We start from the raw sequence: 6,000 nt of genomic DNA, 5'->3' as shown, positions 1-6,000 counted from the left end.
TGTGCTCAGGGCTGAATTTGGCCTTGGCAGGGGTGCAACTAGGGGAAAGGAGGTAGCAGGGAGGCATAGCATCTCAGACGCATGACGATGGTGCTCTGGACCCCAATTGCCCGTCTTGGGCTCTCCCCTGGGGGACCCTGAACCAGGGCTCCCTCTGCACAGCTTGGCCACTTGGAGTGGGAGAGATGAGGCACTGCACCGAGCGAGACCCAGAGCTTGCCCTTGAGGGAAAGCTGGCAGGGGATGGGGATCGTGGGACCCCAGGAGGGAAATCCTAGTCTGCTGACAATGGCACCTGCAACCTTGGACAAATCACATGTCCCTGTTGAGGAGCCATGGCTTCCTCTTTAACATGAGGCTGTAATGCCTATGATTTAGAGAAGATTGCAGGGATGGAAAAGGATGCTGAACTGTTTTGTGAGCATTATGGCAGGTTATACAGTTATGGGTAGATCTCTGCTAGTTCCCCCTCAGGACTGGCGTACAGTGTACAAGGTACACCTTCTCCTGCATGGGACCCACCACCTCATCCCTGGCAGGTGTCTGAGTCCTTTTGCATTGCTATGAGGGAACACCGGTGACTGGGTCATTTATGAAGAAAAAGAGGTTTATTTGGCTCACGGTTCTGCAAAACACGGTGCTGACATCTGCTTCTGGGGAGGGCTTCCAGGAGCTTACACTCAGGGCAGAAGGGGAAGGGGACAGGGTTTGTGCAGGGATCACGTGGAGAGCGTGGACTCAAGAGAGACGGAGGTGCCGGGCTCTTTCTAACAACCGCTGGCGTGGGAACTAATAGAGAATCCACTTCCCCCTTGCCCCTTGCTCCCCATTACTCCAAGAGGACTAATCTATTCATGAGGGATCACGCCCACAACCCAGATACCTCCCATTGGGCCCCACCTCCAACACTGGAGACCAAACTTCAGCATGAAGTCAGAGGGGTCAAATATCCAGACCTCAGCAGCAGAGGGAAGAACATCAGGGCTGGAGGTTTAGGCCCAGCTCGGTCATTCACTTGCCTGCTGGTCTGGCACATATTTTTCCCTCTCCGGACCTCAGTTTTTCCCAAGTGCAAAATAGAAACAGTAATATTTCTGCCTATCACCTCACCACCACTTCAGATTCTTTCTTTTTCCATCTCCATCTTGCATTCCCAGAACTGTCCCCAAGACACATCTGTGCTGAAGGCCTTGGACCAGCTCATCTCTGTGGGACATTCCAAAGGAGTGCGGAAAATGTTGCCTTAAATAGGCCCCTCTTGGAGACTCAAGGCACGTCCGCATAGTAAAGGCTCTGATAAGTCCTGCAGCAAGGAAATTCTCTCAAAGTGGTTTGCTCGTGGAAGTCCTTCGGGAAGAATACTTGTCAGCATCCTGCAGAGCAGTCTATAACACTCTCTTGGTGGTTGTCAGGGTGGGAAGACCTGGACAAGCTGAGTCTCAGTTATGTCCGCCTAACACAGATCCACTGACTTGCCACAACAGGTGACTCCACGTTCTCCCCTGGCCTCAGTCAGCCTGAGGGAAATGACCTTTGAGGCTGGAATTACCGGCATCAACTCCAGTTCCTCCAGCTGTTCTTTTGTCCCATATGCCTGCAAGTCCCCAAAGTGCTGCCTGAGCTAAAATTCTGGAGGATATGATAAACTGGGGTAATTTTAGGGTCTATGGCAATAAACAAAAATCCGCTCAGTGGGGTGGTTGAATAAATGAGTTAATTTTGCCTAAGCTCCAAGTGTCTTGGGGACTTCCGTGCTGAGGGTGTGCGTATGTGTTGGGGGAATGCAGGAGGGAGTAGGCCCTGCATGGGGGATCTGCGGGGACCTGAGAAGAGCGAGCTGCATACTCAGCACTGCAATTAATGGTGCTAATAATGATCCAATTGTTGATCCCAGTGAGGGAGCTTGGCAGGTGGGATTTCCTGTAAAACCCTCAGTAGCAGCTTTGCTGGTGGGAATGGGGGTGACTGAGGACCTTGGCATATCATCCTGAGTCTGAGCAAGGCAGTTCAGGACAGTGGGGGTTGGGGGAGGGAGAGGTGTACTTCAGGGTGACTCAAGCAGGAGCAGGGACAAGGGTGGGGCTTTAGCAGACCACACTGATCATCGGGTTGGAAACTTAGCTGTGCCCTGAATAGGCTGTGTGACCTTAGGTAGCTGCCTTGAGCTCTCTGAGTCTCAGTTTCTGCAAATGGAGACAATACTCTCTCCCTCTTTCAGAGTAATGAATGGGATAACCCAGCCTAAAGGCCTACAAATATTTGGCACATAGTGCGTGCTCTGTGAGTATCATGACTCTTCACTTCTCTTGGATAAACTCAGAGACTGGCAAAAGGCTTTTTTTAATTTAACTTTTAATTGAAGCATAACATAAGTATAGAAAAGTGCAGAAATCTTTTTTGTTTGTAAATTTACAGTTTATTCCCACTCCTCCGGGGCTAGAGATGTTATACGATCTGAAAATAACCCGAACATGTCTTGCTTTTATTGTTTTTCATAGCATGTAAAAAATTATTTTGAAATAATTTAAGAAGCACACAACTCACAAGCTGTGAAAACGGTTACAGAGAGTTCCCAGGAACGCTTCACCCAGCTTTTCCCAAGGATACGTTAACGAGAGAACATTGTCAGGACCAGGAAATCGAGGCTTGTTCAACACAACCAACTAAACAGCAAAGCGCCAAGTCCTCAGTGTACTGCTCGTGGATGTTTACGAGCTGAATGTACCCCTGTCACCAGCCCCCAGCTTGAGAAAGAGAGGGGGTCTGCACCCTGAGTGCCTTCTCGTGACCCTCCAGGATCTCCCTCCCACGCTGGGCCCTGAATTCCAGCAGCAGAGGTCACTGTGTGCCCGGGATCACATAGCCCACCCCTCTTTCTGACGACCGGCTTCTGCTCACCCTGCAGCCACATGGCTGTTCATCCCTCTGCTGGGCAGGCAGACAGCTTACAGTCAGCTGCCCCTGTCCCCAGCTGCCCTGCTCTGGGGACCCAGGGGAACAGGCCTTGTGGGCTCCCAGTTGGAGGGGGCATTGTGCTGGGTGGAGTGTGACCCCCACAGGTGATGATGTATAAACTCTCAGGACCTGAGAATGTGACTGAATTGCTTCAGGAGGGTGGGAAGTGGGAGCAGATCACCCCAGGTAGGTGACTTCTGAGTGCCTCAGGGCTTCCGAGAGAAATATCTGGGTCTGGGATTTAAGAGTTGGGAGCATAGAGCCCTGTGAGTGGGTGACATTCCTCAGGCTATACCCCCTTTCCCACATTCATAGGTTGGAATAGTAACCTCCAGGAACCCAGAATGTGATGATTTGGAAATAAGGTCTTTAAGGAGATGATTAAATGAAATGAGGTTGTGGGGGTGGTCCTATGCCAACACTCCCCTATGAGAAGAGGAGATTATGGCGGTGCCTGTGGCTCAAAGGAGTAGGGTGCCGGCCCCCTATGCCAGAGGTGGCGGGTTCAAACCCAGCCCTGGCCAAAAACTGCAAAAAAAAAAAAAAAAAGAAGAAGAAGAGGAGATTATGGCACAGATATGGAACAGAGAGGTCATGTGAAGCCGCAGGGAGAAGATGGCCACCTACAAGCCAAGGAGAAAGGCCTCCAAAGGAACCAGCCCTGCTAAATCCTGATTGCCAACTTCTGGCCTCCAGGACTGTGAGAAATTAAATTTCTGTTTAAGGCCCCCAGCCTGGGCACGTTGTTAAGGCAGCACTAGCAAACGAAATGGCTATCTACGCCCTGGTCACCTTTTGGTAACTTACAAGTCACTAAGCTCGTGCCCGTAGATGGTGGAGACACCCCTTCATCTGCCCAGGCCTTGTATAAACTGAGCCTAGTGAGGTTTTAGCAGATATTTCAACGGAAGTCTCAGTTCAGCACAGAGGCTTAAGGAGCAGGAGCTGTTCAAACGTTCCCTGGACCCCACAAAGCAGGGCAAAGCCACGCTGCTTACCCCCGGAGGCAGGGTCTGCTCTCCCCCATGTCTGTCCTTTGTCTTCTCTTGACACCTGCTCCTGCCCCGGCCTGGGCCCTGACCTTCAGACCCATCACTCTCCCCTGAGCTGAGGTTCTCTGGGACCTGGAAGAGCACTCATCACCTACTTTCCATGTGGCTCAGCCAAAATGCTGCACCCCTCTGGGCTTTCTCTTCCTCCCACAGGATTGGAACTGGGTGAGGGAGCCTGCCCAGTTATGCTGGAAGACATGGAGGGCCTGGGGACATGGGCGTGGCCCTCTAGGGGGTAGCACTGAGAGGATGGCCTGTGCAGATGGGACAGGATAGCTCGTCAGGGAGCCTCCCTGGCACCTCTCACCCCTTGGCAGCAGCAAAGGCAAAGGGCAGGGAGCCTAAAGGCCAGGGCAGGGGTTGAAGCCCAGAGGCTTCTCAGAGGTGACTTATGAGCACGGTAGGTCCCAGGTCTCTGGTGAGCATGCGTTTTGCGGGATACTGAGCAGGTGGTAGGGGGACCTTGAACAGAGCTGGGAGGAAGCTCAGAAGAGATTGGGGGGGATGGGGTGAGGAGGGAAAATTTACCTGGGACAAACCATTTGCTGAGGATGTTCATTAGAAATGAGGCTGGTGGTGACAGACAGGAAGGTGGCATAGTGGCCAGAGAGCAGGACTTTGCACGCCACTGCACTAGCTTACTTTTCATCTCTTTTACATCTGGGTGCCTGCTGGCATATGAGTCAGCTATTGCTGCATAACAAATCACCCTAAAATGCAGAGGCATCCTACAAGCGATTATTTCTCACTCATGGTCCACTAGGCTTCAGCTGATGTAGGCTGGGCTTGGCTCCACAGGAGGGTTGGGCCCCTGGACTATTTCGTGTACTTCTAATCCTCTTTGCGTTCAGCTACCCAGGGCATGTTCTCATGCCCAGCACGAGACAACAGATGTTCAAGTGAGGAAGCCAGTTGGCCCAGGAATAGATCATGTAGCCATGTCTAGCATTCATGGTACGGAGGAGGAGAGGTACACACTATCTTGGAGGTCATTGCACTTAACTTATAGAATAGTGGGGGAGAAAGTAAATATTTGCTGAACAGTGATATAATCTACCACGCTTGGCAAGCTTTTTCATCAAAGAAGTATTTTTTTCACTCTGGGAGGCCCAGGTGGGAGGATTGCTTGAGCTCAAGAGTTTGAGACCAGCCTGAGCAAGAGCAAGACACATTTTTACAAAAAATAGAAAAATTAGCCGGGGATTGTGGCAGATGCCTGTAGTTCCAGCTACTAGGGAAGCTGAGCAGGAGGATTGCTTAAGCCAAGAAGTTTGAGGTTGCTGTGAGCTGAGCTGATACCATGGCACTGTAGCCTGGGCTACTGAGTGAGACTCTGTCTCAAAAAAAAAAAAGAAATTTTTTCCTACAAAAACTCATAAAACAGTTGTTTAAACCCTGGACTGTTGGCTCAGCAAATCTCTGTGGAGCAACATCTCTGTCCACCCCTTGAATGTCCCCTAGAGACCTTGCAGGTGACATCCATTAAACAGCCTCACCCTGGGCTCCCCACTCTCTCACTGCCTTCTGGCAGGGCTCCCCACTCTCTCACTCCCTTCTGGCAGGAAGAGGCATTGGCGAACTCTGACTTGCTCCTGGATGGCAGATGTCATTCATTCCCCTCAAAGAGTTGTCAGGAGACAGGGTTTTCACAAAAGGAAAAACAATCTGGGTTCAAATGCTGACTCCGCTACTTACTGGCTATGTGACCTTGAACAAGTCCTTTAACCTCCTTAAAGTATCAAGTTCATCATGTGTCAAAAGGGTATAATGATCAATGATTATAAGGAGGTTAAAGAACTTGCTCAAGGTCACATAGCCAGTAAGCCCAAGCCTCTTGGAGTTCTTGGGAGGCTTGAGACTAGCCCATTGGAAGGGCTCAGTGAGTGCTGTTAGTGTGCGTGGGCTTTGCTGGGGACTAGGATATAGCTGGAAGCCCAGGGCAGGATGCATTCTGGGATGCTGGCATTCAGCCACCAAGCTGGCTGGCTCCCAG

Source organism: Nycticebus coucang, chromosome 22 (genome assembly GCF_027406575.1).
Source record: "Nycticebus coucang isolate mNycCou1 chromosome 22, mNycCou1.pri, whole genome shotgun sequence".
In the NCBI taxonomy this organism is placed as follows: Eukaryota; Metazoa; Chordata; class Mammalia; order Primates; family Lorisidae; genus Nycticebus; species Nycticebus coucang.
The sequence above is the reverse complement of the archived record's forward strand: the minus strand, read 5'-3'. Positions refer to the sequence as shown.